At 43.5% G+C, this 14,266-nt stretch overlaps 1 protein-coding gene across 2 annotated transcripts in view; it reads right to left on the bottom strand.

Annotated features, from left to right (window-relative positions):
- Positions 1-14,266, bottom strand: part of elmo2 (engulfment and cell motility 2) — a 70,812-nt gene that overhangs the window by 55,700 nt on the left and 846 nt on the right. The window lies entirely within an intron of this gene.

Genomic DNA, 14,266 nt, shown 5'->3' with positions numbered 1-14,266 from the left:
TGACTGAGGCGCTGTGAGGTCGAGTCTGGGTCATGTGACCAGCTGTTGGGTTTTTTACGTTCCCATTGGCAGTTTGGAAGAATTTCTATATAACTCACTTTGCCCTGAGCTACAACTCAGGCACGGTACAGAGTAACGCCAGATGAACGCTCAGTGTCGCGTCTCTCGCTGGCACTGCGATGCCAGCGAATGAGTATCAGTGGCAATCGCCCAGCATGGCATTTCTAGAAAGAATGCAAACCCATCGACCTGAAGTGAACTCTGCTTGATTTGTGCCGTACGTTTTTGCCAAGACATCGAGCATTTCCGATTTAAAAACATGTAAGCAAACTGAAGCGTGGGAAAGTGAAGTATTTGCCTTAGTGGTCTATGAATTGCTTTTTAAAGAGAATTACTGTGTTTTCACGTGGGTTTGTAACTTTAAATGCAATGGCTCAGGAAAGGTTTCTAAGGGAGATAATATCTTTAATTCTGTAACTGAGCTGGAAGGAACAGATGATATAAGCAGTATTTTTTAACCTTTTTTTTATTTTCCGAAAGACAACCCACACAGAGGGGCACATATACAATGAGAGAAAGCTCACAAATTCAAAGGAATATAATAAGTCATTTGTCCTCTGAGCAATAAAACTGTTTTAAAAAGGTAATTAAATGTATTCCCCCCCACTTCCAATTTATTTATTTACCAGTAATGAACTGTTGTTGTGATTTTATGCAGCTATATGTGATTTTTGTTATGCTTTATGTGTGTATGTATTTTTTATGGAAGAAGTCAAACACAAGAATGCAGGGTGCTGGACAACAAATCTATTTTTTTTTAAAAAGGCCATTGACCCTCCAAGCCATTTCTCCACATGGAGCCAACTCGTATTTCTCTCCGTAAGAAGGATTTCTGAAAATGTATCTCACCAAGTGCAAACTAAGAGAATCTCCAGGTTCCACCCAGCCTTGTATTGTAAGACAGATCTTTTAAACTGCAGGTTATCTGCACATTTAAAAAATTATTCTAATCATTTTCGTATAACTGAAGCTTCATTCTGATGTCTACAGGCTCATGTTGATATTTACATCGTGCAATACCCAATTCTGCTGGAAAGACACAAGGGCTGTATTTACGATGCGCTTATGGAAGTTGCACTAAAGGTCACCCTGCAACTCATAGCTGACAGCCCACTGAAGCTCAGCAGGTGTCCAGTACCTGGATGGGAGACCTCCTGGGAAAGCTAAGGTCGTTGATGGAAGAGGTGTTAGGGGGGTCAGTAGGGGGTGCTCACCCTGCAGTCTGTGTGGGTCCTAATGCCCCAGCAAAGTTACGGGGACACTGTACTGTAAAAAGACACCGTCCTTTGGATGAGACATAAAACCGAGGTCCTGACTCTCTGTGGTCATTAAAAATCTCAGCGCAAAAACCTAAAAAAGAGTAGGGGTGTCCTGGCCAAATTTCCCCCTGGCCTTTACCAATCATGGCCTCCTAATAATCCCCATCTCTGGACTGGGTTCATCACACTGCTCTCCTCCTCACTAATAGCTGGTGTGTGGGGAGTGTACTGGTGCACTCTGGCTGCCGTCACATCATCCAGGTGGGGGCTGCACATTGGTGGTGGTGGAAGAGAATCCTCTTTACCTGTGAACCAATACCTGTAAATAATGAATTATTGTTGTTGCATTGTTGCTGGTTATTGTCTTTCTTTCTTACGAGCAAGCGCCAGTATGCTGCCCAACAGAAATGCAGTCAATGCAGACATGTGGGGAACACTGAATTACTCACTATGTGCAGCTCCAGGAACTGCCTGACAATACTGACAGACCAGATTGCGAGCAGTTAAGCCACCAATCCCCTTTGTCATCCTCTTACACTTGGCAGTCCTGGCGAGTACAGGAAGAGAACAGTGCAGGAATGCCCCTCCACCGGCCTCCCCTTGCACCACCACTGCAGGAGAGCCCACTAAGGCAAGAGCACAGTCGTTCTCTAGAGCTTCTCTAGGGCACCTCAGTCCAGTTCAGGGTCTAACAGCAGCAGGCCCTTGAACACTCTGCACCGATGAAGCAGGAAACAGATTGATGCCCAACCATATGACAACTTCATAAGCCTGTCCGTGCAAATCTATCCAAAACAAAGCAACAGGCTTGACCTATTCTATCCTGCACTTGTGATTGACTCGTATAGAGCAGACCCCAGCCTCCTCAATCGGCTGGGCCTGCTATGCAGTTACAGGCTTATCAGTTACCGTGACAAAGTGAAAAATGCTTTTTAAGCCTCTTCCCTTTTGTTACTGTAGCACACGCAGAACTCCACTCAAGTGCAACCTGACTATATGGTATGTTTCTGTCAGCCTGCAATCAATGAGAAGAATGATAAGAATGATACTGAAAAGATGATCTGAAGCTCATTTTCGGTTCAAATAACTGTAGGGCAGCAGGGGGTTTATCTCGTACGGTTTTGCGACTGGAAATCCTAAAGCCCTAAATAAAAATTCTAACTACATTCTGGTCTGACTGCAGAATAACAGAGCCGAGCAACTTGGGAGAGAGATCACACGCCAGGTGTCAGAAGGGGATGTAGCACCAGGAACTTTTAAATAAGGATGAAAAGCACAGGGGAGCACGAAAAGCCTTCATCATGCAGCAAAACATGTAGAGCGCAGACTGCTGGGTGATATGTACCACATCAAATCAAATCAAACTGTTCCAAAATCAAAATGGAATGTTTAACCTGTACACAGAGACACTGAAACAAGCAAACTGAAAGGTACACTACTTGTAACACTCTCACAATCTTCTGAATTCTGAATGCTGGTACAAATGAATGCCATAGCTCACGTCACAGGCAGCCACAACACTGGAAATAGCACTGGTGCTATTGGATCATCCCATCCCTAGAGTAAAACAGGAGAGACTGCAGGGCTGTAGGGCTGTGTGGTTTCAGTCAGCTCAAGATATGTCTAATCAAAGCAGTAGCTCCTTCACAAACACATTATAGAACTATACGGATAATAGGACTTATTATTTATTATTTTTGGAGGAGCAAATATGAAGTAACTATGATATGTGTACAGAACTTTACAGTATGCTATCTATGTTATGTTACTGTGTACTGTCAATGTGAGGATAAAATGTCCACATACAAGACATGATGTGGGGACATCTGTTTCTAAACCAAGTCATAGCTTTTTAAAAATAAAAGTGCCAAAGCTCTTCTTTCCAGGTCTATTTCCACCCTGTGTGGAGTTTAATTTCCAGGTGAGAACGGAAACAAGAACAAAAAATAGAACAAGAATCAACGGACAGATCCCGCAAATCTAGAAATATCAATGTGTTTCTTCATACTGTAAGTACAGAGAGAACATTGTTCATTCTTCACTGCAACCCTAAGATATAATAATAGCTTTCTAGCTCCATACAGATAAACTGTCTCCTCTTTTAGTGCATAAATATCTACTACAGTAAGTAAGGGACATGGCTATTCATGATTAATTCAAAATTGAGATAAGGGGAAAATAAAAATACATGCCAGCAATGTGAACACAGGAGGAAACCATGCATTACTTTGTGTACAGTCAACTCGGAATCACGGACTTTTATCAAAAGAAAAGCTTGTATGATTATTTTCATTCAGATATAGACTCAGAACCTTCTCCTGCAGGAAGGCTGATATGTATTCGGTGTTCCTCTCGCCCCGCTGTTGTCCAGTGGCTTCACAGCGGTCCACGAGGGGGGCGGGTCGCAGCTGCAGTGGCCACGCCTCCGCCCCCTCCTGATCGCCGTGGAGACAGCTTACGTGAAGCACCTGGCTTGTAGTGAGGGCTCTGGCTGCAGCAAGTGTTCTGGGGTATTTAAACCCTGCTCTATCTCTCCTCGGCGATCCGGCATTGATGTTTGCAACACTTCACCTCCAGAGCCAGCATCCTGGTGTCCCGGCGTCCAGCCTCCCAGCATCCCAGCATCCACTGTCTCATTGTCCAACCTTCCAGTGTCCCATTGTCCAGCCTTCCAGTGTCCGGTGTCCTGGCGTCCAGCCTCTCAGCAGAGCCCTTCCTGCTCCTGGCTTTCAGTTCTCTTGCTTGTCCTGGGCTCCGCTGGGGAGCTCTGCCCGCCGCTGTGCTGTCCAGAGGATTCAGGGTGCTGAGAGGGACCAGGGGACGGGCACACAACTCCCGTCCCGACGGACTCCAGGTGCTTTCCCAGAGGACTGTGTTCCAGGAGGAAGCTGTGAGAAGACCCCCTGAGGGCGTGCGACTCGAATCAAGCCTCCGGAGGGACTGCACCGATTAGGCACGGTCTAAACTCGAGGGGCGGTGCGGTGGCTCTGTGGCTAAGGATCTGCGCCTGTGGGTGGAAGGTTGTCAGTTCAAATCCCGTGGCCTGCAGAGGAATCCTACTCCATTGGGCCCCTGAGCAAGGCACTTAACCCCAACTGCTCCAGGGGCGCTGTACAATGGCTGACCCTGCACTCTGACCCCAGGCTTCTCTCTCCCTATCTGTGTGTCTCATGGAGAGCAAGCTGGGGTATGCGGAAAGACAAATTCCTAATGCAAGAAATTGTACAGGGCTAATAAAGTGACCTTACCTTCCCTTACTCCCCAGCTTTATAGAATTGGAGGCCACACTTCATTATAGAAACGTCTCCACTCCTATTTCTAGAAGAACAGTGAATCAGCATTTGGACATCAAGTGACCAAAATCACTAGGATAACTCTACCTGCTAGTAGATTAATCAATAAGACACAGATCCACAGAAGGAAATTATCACAGCTCAGAGATGGTCATCAACACAGGATACTAATGCCTCTTTCCCGGCTACAGCAGAACTGTATCTCTCCAGGTAATGGCATTATACTGCAGATTCCTATTTTATGCTCAGGTGGTCAAACTATGCCAATCCTACTCTAATAGAGCACAAAATAGCCAATTAATGATGATGATCAATCAGCTTTTATCTAGTGGCATGTTTTACAAGAAGTTCATAATCACTGTTCCATCAGAAAGGTTTTGCCAATGTTCAGGAGAGCTTCAGAATACTTTGACCATATGCTTTGCTGTGTATTGGAATTAATTACAACACAGGAAATGTTACAATGATACTGTACTGTATGTGAGTCTACTACCACAGTAAAGAGTTTCATGTTCAATTAAAGGACTACAAAAAAAATCTGCCTGGGAAAGTTCAAAGTCAGATCAGCAAGCCTGAATACATCCCAGAATGAAAGATCTTAGCCTAGTTAGCTTGGAAATTAAAACGACTGTTGTGGGAATTGGACTGGATTATGTAAAATCCAGAAAGGAACAGACAAAATTATTCTAAGCAACTATTTCCAAATTGCTTGCATCTGTACAAGGAAAAGATTACCCAAGTGCACATATATTTACAACAAAAACAGAAGACAAAGGCAGTTTATAAACAGTTTATAAACTGAAACCTCCTAATTATTGCCTTTATGGTTGAGGCAATTACTATTACAACTATCTGTATGAAACTACAAGGTGACGTAGATTTTTACCAGTTTTACAGCAACAACTGGAGTGAAGTAACTCGCTCAAGGATACACTGGCAGAAGACACAGTCAACATCACAATGAAACAGATCACTTCATCAGTGGAGCTGTGGGTCATGGAGACTTTAGGTGGTAGTGCTGTTATCTTCAGTCCCCTGAGTACATTTCACTGGGCCGTCAGTCCTGCTTCACTGAAGAAACAGAGGCCTCAGAGAGCTGATAATCATGCTGTTCTCTCCAGCAACTCAGCAGCTGCTTCTCAGTAGCTGATCCCTGGAATGCCATTATCCGGCTGTACAACAGAGCTTCTTGCCTGCCTGCCTGCCTGCCTGCCCCCTCCCAGCACCTTCATTGACATTCATCCCCAGAGCAGCACAGAGCCTGCTGGAGCTGGCAAAAACACTCAAGTGGGCACAATGTCACAAACCCAGTGCAATCAGCAAGCTCACCGAAGCTGTCTGAGGACATTACCACCACTGACCTGTTGTTCTACACAGCAGAATCAGGTGTACATCTCCAAAAGCGGCAGATGTGAATGTTCATCACAATTCAGGAAGGACAGCAGCTGGACTGGTGAGGGCGTCTAAAACTCTAAAATGTCAGTGACCTAGCTTCATTTCCACCGGAATTACAACAAATAAACCACAACAAAATAGGACAACTCAAAAATACAGACCGTGTAACAGATGGTTTAAGACATTTAACACTATGGTGCTAATTCTGAGCCACATCAATTTGCCCAGAGTACGAATGTGATTAAATCAGTCATGGGGGCGCTTCCATAAAGTATAATTTTCAAGATATGTTTGAAATAATTTAAAAAATGTTTAACTAGCCTGCGAAGTGATTTCTAAAATCGGATTTGGGTCACTGAACACATCTTTTAAAAAAGTCGACAGAAAAGATGTCACGTATCCACCTGCTGAACTTTCTAAAGATACAGAGGGATTTGGTTATACAATAGGCTGTAATTTCACAAGCTAGTTTGTTCCTAGAGCTGGCATCTTTATTTTAAGACTGGCCTTTGAACTCGAATGCTTTTTGCAAATGCAAATTTTGTGACCTGTTTTAAGAAATTTGAAAACATGGAATTATACCATATCTGGCCAAGCATATCACCCATATTACCACAGCAATGCTTAAGACTAATAGTTCACATTCAGGTGGGTGGTAGGAGTACTGTCTATATTTCAGATTGCCGGGATAGACTCTGTCTGCCATGTGACCCTGTATTGGATAGAAAATGGATGGATGGATGATCTAAGATTATGCAACTGTTACGCATTGTGCTTTCTGCTTCATTTTCTAATTGAAACATTCTACACCTTTTTATTACTTTAGATTCCCTGTTACACAAAGCCTACACACTTCACTGCGTACAAACATCGGCTTGTTTACCCAAATGCAATCGGTTCAGATCTGGTAAATACAGTCCAAAATAAGCAGTGGCCAATCCTGTAGGAATTGGCTTCTACATCTTTCCATCACGATCCCCACAATTTTCTCCTTATAGGAGACCATTGGGAAAATATCAATATCCACACAAGACTAACAGCAAGCAACTGTTTCTTTACTTAAGACCTGGAAAAACCTTAGATGTGTGCAGTTCAGCAACAGGTTCAGCTCAAGTTAATACCACTCAACCTGGAAGACCCTATGGTTCATGGGCAGAACCCAGTTTTCTCCAGGGTTCCCCCACTTCTGCACATCTGTCCATTAACTTTTTTTAAATGCTGCTCTTTGTGAAAGCCCTGGTCGTGAGACCTGGAGGTGATACGAGAAAAAGGAACACGTTTTTAAACAGGAAAAAAAATCTCTGATCAGGCCACTGGGACAACAGTCCGAAGGGAAAACAAACACGGGGAATGAAATGAAGTGCTGGACTGGATTCCTGCAGCTGGCCCTAGCGGCCCCACTGGAAGTGTCTTTTGTTGGAGCCTGGAAAGCGTTGGGGTGAAAGAATGGGGAGGGGGGTGTTCCTCGGAACCACAGCAGATCCTGAAGCTGCAGCAAAATGCGCCAAGTTGGTCCAGAAAAGCCGGAAAAGCCAGGGATTGTAAGCAAAGGCGACAACGAAGAGAGAATTGAAAACAGATGGCCCTGAGCCTGAGAAAGTACAGTCCTTCTTTTAGCAGGCCTCTCCGTGAGGCAATAAAGAGAGTCTGATTGCGGCTCAGACAGAGCACACAAGGGCACATCTCATAATTCCTGTTTTTCCACCACCAGATTGCTCGATGGCCTGGTGTAGGGCGATCTTGTCTGGCCACCTAAAGGAAGTCTGGTTCACCACAGTTCACTTACGACTCAGAGAATGTGATGGCCCTAATTATAACACTTAAACCCCTAACATAAGCTTGTGTACAATAACAGCACAGAAAAAATAACCCTATTGTCCCCTTTAAAAAAAAACAACTAAGAACCAATTCATTCCATTTTTGTCAGCTGTCAAATCCTAAATGTAAACTGAAAATCGCATCTATGTTGCCTGCCTCTTGTATATTCTTTTCCAGACCGGCTCAAATCTGGGATTGAAAATTATACTGGGTTAAATTAAAGTTACGTTACTTAATGCGAGGGTAAAAGAAACACGGGTTAACCTTTCCTGCCTCCTAGTTTTAACAGTGAGTCACTGCTCTTGAAGATAAGGAGGTACTAACTCAACAGTAAAATTCCCACTATGTGCGGCCTCAGTGAACAAGTGTTGTCCAAAGTGACAAGAAGCAATGCTGACTAATGAACTGGACTGTCACGGAACACAAAAGTAGTCACTGAGGTCACAGTACAGGCGTACAAAACCACAGACACTGGCCAGAGATGCCACTGTGCCAATCAAGATGAAGCACAGCACAGCAGTGACATTAAACCATTACACAGCCATTGTCAAGAGGTCAGCCATTCAGCCACTGTCAAGGGCTGTCAAGAGCTGTTTGCTTTTAGCAAACAACGTGAATGCTAACTTACAACCCCATCAATAAAATCACACTGTTCGTCCAAGAAAGCTTTGCCTGTAAATGTAAGAGTAATGTCATTATTCCTCACGATAAATCTGTTTATAACCCAACATCAAACAGAAGCACCACATGCATTTCAAAACAAACGAGATGCTGAAGATGCTTTTCAGTCTTCGTCACATGACATCCCACCAAACGCGGCCATAAACCATCTCTGTTTTCTAGTTAAAAAACTCGCCGACCTCAAGTCTGCTATCCTCTTCCAGTGTAAACATGGATTTCAATCCTCCAGCGTCCCAATTTTAGCAATATTGAGGAGTGTGGATACACGGCAAAAACACCCACTGAAATACGTTAGGCAACAAAGCAAAACTAAGATGCAGAACAGGCAACCACAGCTAATGGTTCTTCCCCCTAATCGAGTCAGCAGATTCTGTTAAAAGTTTTGTTACACGTTAAAAAAAGAAAACTTGGAAAAGCAGCACGTGTTTTGATTTCTTTTTTTATTGACGGCGTTGGCACACAGATACTGTACATGACACGTTTGGTGCCAGACACAGATGAGAGCAAGGATGTGCTCCTCAAATACACATTCCACCTGAATTTAAGAGAGACGTTATTCCAGCAGGGTTTCAGAATGGACTGTGAGACACCACCAACTCCTAATTATACAGTTTGTTGTGCCAAAGAATAGCAAGTTCTCACAAGCACAGACTAGCAGTTTTATGACTCTGAACAGCCTTAAGACCACTCCCCAAAGAAGAAATTGAGCAACAAGCTGCAGTGCCTGTTCAAATCTGGGCTGAGCCATCCAAGATCATGGTAGCCTAGAGACGATGCAGCCTCCAGTCCAAGGCTGGCCTAGTGAGAGCTGCATCTGTGCCTTGACCGTACTGCTCGTGTGGTGGGCCTGCAGTAGGGAAGAAAGCAGAAGACACTCATTTGGTTCCACTGGTTCCAGCTTGGGTGTTAATGCTCAAGGGCTGGGACTTCAGCAGACCAGTGCTACAATGCAACTTTGTGGATAAACAGCTAGAAAGGAAGTGATCCATATATTTCCATATTATGCAAAACTGCATTCAGAAATTATGCCCAAGTACGGTAACAGAATGGGAGATTTTTTTATGGCACACCTTGTTTGAAGGTACCCCCAAGATACGTAAGCATGCAAGCCCTCCAAATTTCATTCCAACAAGAAGAGACGTCAGAAAAGTGTCTGCAGAAAACAATCCACTGCTCCAGCTCCCTCCCCTCTGTGAGTGTTTGCGTCCGTCTGTCCTGAGATGGACAGGCATCCTGTCCAGAGTGTATCCTGCCCTGTGCCCGTTACTTGCAGGGATAGGCTCCAGCTCCCCAGCTGCACAGTACTGGATAAAGTGCTTAGGAAATGGATGAATGAGAGACACTATGTCTAATTAATGGTGTTCTGTAGATGCCTGAGTAATGGAAAACCATACTGTTTAATCAATTTTAAGTAAACATACTAGAATAGTCACCAATGAATATCACACGAGACTGTAATGAACTCTTGTGCACCAAATGCTTCCTCTGCATAAATCCCATGGCATTTGCTAGCTACCACAGCACTCACAGAGAGACTTTATCATCTCGGTAGAGTTTTGCACACCCCCCACCCCCCACCCCTAATAAAATGAGGGACGGGAGTGTGCAAGCAGCACCCACCCCCTCACAGAGTGTAGGAGAGTGGGCTTCCGGATCAAAGACTCTGCTGCTCGGCTGGGTTACCATAGCAACCGCATCCCTGAGCCCACACGCTCTGCACAGGCACTGACCTACCTGGAGTGTGAGCACAGCGATGCGTGGTGCAGGGCTGCTAGGCTGGAAACTGCAGGGAACTGGGGCCGCCTCGCTGATCGCGATTCTGCCAACTCCGACGCGACCCCCCAAAAAAATTACGAAGGAACGCACTGCAGACTTGTCAGCTGCGAGATCAGAGTGTCTGCCCCGGCTATTGATTTCAGGCTGTGCCCATAATCAGCCCCAAATGAGAACAGTGTCTAACAATCTGAAGAGATTCTGAACAATCTGAACTTTCCAACATACTTTATTGTCCTAGACCACTTCCTTGCTGATTGGGTGTGGAGTTTATTATGTATTAATTTATCCAATAATACGGACTGACACAGGGGAAATGGTCAGAAAAGGCATTTACACAAGTTTAATAAAATGAATAATGTGACAACTAGCTTCTACTCCAAATTAATTGCACATTTTTGAGAAAACCGTGACTTTAGTGTTAACCATACATATTAACAGCTAGTTTATTACCGCTTTATAACAATTAAATTTTCAGCCCCTAAACGAAATTGTGACCAAAACTCCACATGCATACCCTTAAAGCCTACAGAAATCACACAAGGAAATTAAGACAGATAAAGAAGGAAAGCTCATATTCGTCCCACTCGTCATAAAGAGGTCCAAAGACAAATTTTTTATGTTGCTTCTCCATCATCGGTAGCCCCTTCAAGGATTCTTGCAGGATTTCACAAGGATCTCCGAACACCATGAAAGAGAAGCAGAATTTCAATAGCCTACCAAAGGAGATCTCTTGACCCCAAAAGGGTCATCTGACAAAGGTCAGTTCAAAGTGCAGCCTGGGCCCTCCATCTCGCACCAGCTTGTTACCAAAGAGGATTGCACTTCTATTCAGAAACACGGTCTTAGTGTTGTCAACATTATACAAATTTGGTGTCATAAACTATGATATAGTAATTATGTTTTATGATGGTAATTGAAACTCACCAAATCTGACCACAGATGACACATTCGGCAATTAATAGCAAAGCACTGTGGTAACCAACGGATATGATAGGATTTGTGCAAAGGAAGAATTGGTGCACAAGAGTTTATTAAAGTTTTGTGTGATATTCATTGGTGAGTATTCTAGTACATTTTGTTAAAATTGATCAAACAGTATGGTTTTACCACAATACACATTACATTATTTGAGCATTTACAGAACACCATTAATCAGACATAGTATCTCTTCTGCATCCATTTTCTTAACCACTTTATCCAGTGCAGGGTCATGGTGGAGCCAGAGTCTATCCTGGCAAGCAAGGGGCACAAGGCAGGATGCCAGTCCATCGCAGGGAAGACACAGCATGCACACACACACTCACACCAGGGCCGCATTTCTCAGAAGCCACATAACCTACCAGTATGTTTCAGACTGTGGGAGGAAACTGGAGCTTCTGGAGGAAACCCATGCAAACATGGGGAGAACATGCAAACTCCACCCCAACAGCACCCTAGGGTCATTTTGGGACTCAAGGCCCCAGAGCTGTGAGGCAGCAATGCTAACCACTGCACCACCATGCCACCCAGCAACATAGAATCCTGAACTGTTTTACAGAGCAGGCCTTTAAGACACCAGAGTGAACTACGATATGAAGCAAAGGGGAATTTATGCTGGTTGTGTTCAATTTCATGAGACACAGTTACTACACTACATATTGGCACCTATGCGTGAAATGCATGCACGCACCCGGCCTTCATAACTATTGAAAGACAGAAAGACACAGGAGTTTATAAACTCAGAAGAGGTATTATTAAACAAATACCGTTTAACAATTGTCAATAAGCCATCAACAACAATCTCTAAGATCTATAACAAGTTGTAGCACTCTTTAAAAGGAAATCTCTCAAACCACATTATTGACAAAAAGTACAATAACAAAAATAAAAAACAAATGCACAGCAAATAACTGACAGCTGAAGAGTTGTGATGGCAAACGAAAGACAAAATAAAAAGCTACTGCCACAACTATTTGCAAATTACAACAACAACCTACTACTGAAGGAGCAAAACACTTAAAAAAAGGGGAAACTGCAAAGACAATGAATGAGACTCAACACAAAACGTCTACTACATCGGACAGACTACCAGATACAAAACAGCACACTTAAGAACGAAGCAGGACATGAGGTACCAAGGAGCACACTTACTCAGTGTTCATGCACTTACAACAGGCATGAGAACTCTCAAGAAACCAAGCTGAACAAACAGTTCCAAAGCAGTAGACACCCTAAGAAAACAATCGCCCAGGCCATGAAATAGACCTTGAAACATCTGGACAGGGGGATAAACGTGTGGAACATCAGAAAGGAACCCTGGAGAACGGGGAATATTCGGGAATGTACACGGGAAATAAAGTGAAGAAGATGGCCTGATTCCAAAGGCACGACTGTGGGACACAGCTCTTTCTGAGCAGCCTCAGCGTCGCAGACAGCACATGGGAACCCAAAGGCTCTTTCTTCTTTCCTCCAAGGAGAGCTTTACAAAGATTAACGCTGGGGGATGAAGTGTTCTCCGCAGGAAAACAAACAGGGGTCTCGGCAGCACTGGACTACATAAGTCATGGCAGAGCAGGCTGTCAGAAGATTTCGACACTGGAAATGTCCCAGAGGGCTTATGTTCGGCATGGGACATTGGTACAGTACACTTCATTGGGGCTCCTAAGTGAAGCTGTGAAACCACAAGGTCTCCAAACAATTTTCTAAAGAGGCACAAGATAAACATCTTGCAATGGACTTCTAAGGCACCAAAGGTACATTGGACTGAAATGTTTCCTACCCAATTGGGTAATAAATGACCCTTTAGGAATCACATACAATCAATCTCCTTTAAAGAAGCATGGAGACTGCAATGGGCTTATTATATAAAGTAATTAGCAAAGGGTTTTATCTATGGCAACTTGAACAGGGCTACCAAATTTCCAGTTAAATATGATCAATTAGTTATAATTAATTATAAGTTGCACTGGATCATTTGTCTCAATACTTTTATCATACTGCACTTTGAATTGAAGTCAAATTCACACAAGGATTCTGTAAACTGCTGCATTACCTAAGCAAAGGTACCTATTTTAATACTAACAACCCTTCACAACTCAACTCGTCTCATTACATCTTACTAACCACATTATTATACAGATTTGGTCATCTTCATGAGCTACTTTAAAAAAAGATATAGTGCATTAGCTAATTTCAGATGCAGGTTGCGTCTGCATCCACATTCTGAACAGGGCGTTTCTGATAACACTTCTGACTTGTAAGAAGGGGGTTTCAAGCTACTCATTAAGAGTTCAAGTACCATCCCACTGTGGAGGCTTACCAGTGTAATGAATAGATGAATTACATTTCTTTTAGTTTCAATGGTGGGACATACTTACAGGACTAGATCAGAACAGAGTGTAACACCTACAAACAAAGATTATTTTTGGCGAGACTGGTAATCGACATTGCAAGCAATACGTAGTACTCGGTATTAAACGCAGTGGATCATAGAAGTTTATCAATGTCACACACCGTAGTTCACAGGGTTTCACTATGAGGACAGCCTTCTGAACAGAACGATAACAATGTAAACTATCCATGTTGTGGGCTTCAATTTGGCATTCGAAGCATATTCCATGATCTAACATTATTTTGCTGAGTGGGAAAACAGACCACACGCATTGATCCAACACTCTCCGGAAGATCTGACACCAACAGCCTAAACACAAATAAAGGCATTTCTTGTCCAATACCCCGACACAGACAACAGAAAAAACGTGTTTCATGACCATCGTGTAAGTGCTATCTTTTCCGCAAAGCTGACTGCTGACATTGTAATAACAATATCCTTGTGAGGTCTCAACCTGATAATTGGCGCTAGAGAGGTGGACAGACATACAGAGAACACAAAATAATCACAAACATACATTTTACTCCTATGGTTCAACTCGAAATTGAAATCGATATGGCAAATTCCCTTGAGAAATGCATAGAACAATTTTCAGCAGCGTTTGCTGTCATAAC

The sequence above is a fragment of the Atractosteus spatula genome, chromosome 19 (genome assembly GCF_055471065.1).
Source record: "Atractosteus spatula isolate fAtrSpa1 chromosome 19, fAtrSpa1.hap1, whole genome shotgun sequence".
Lineage (NCBI taxonomy): Eukaryota > Metazoa > Chordata > Actinopteri > Semionotiformes > Lepisosteidae > Atractosteus > Atractosteus spatula.
The sequence above is the reverse complement of the archived record's forward strand: the minus strand, read 5'-3'. Positions and strand labels throughout refer to the sequence as shown.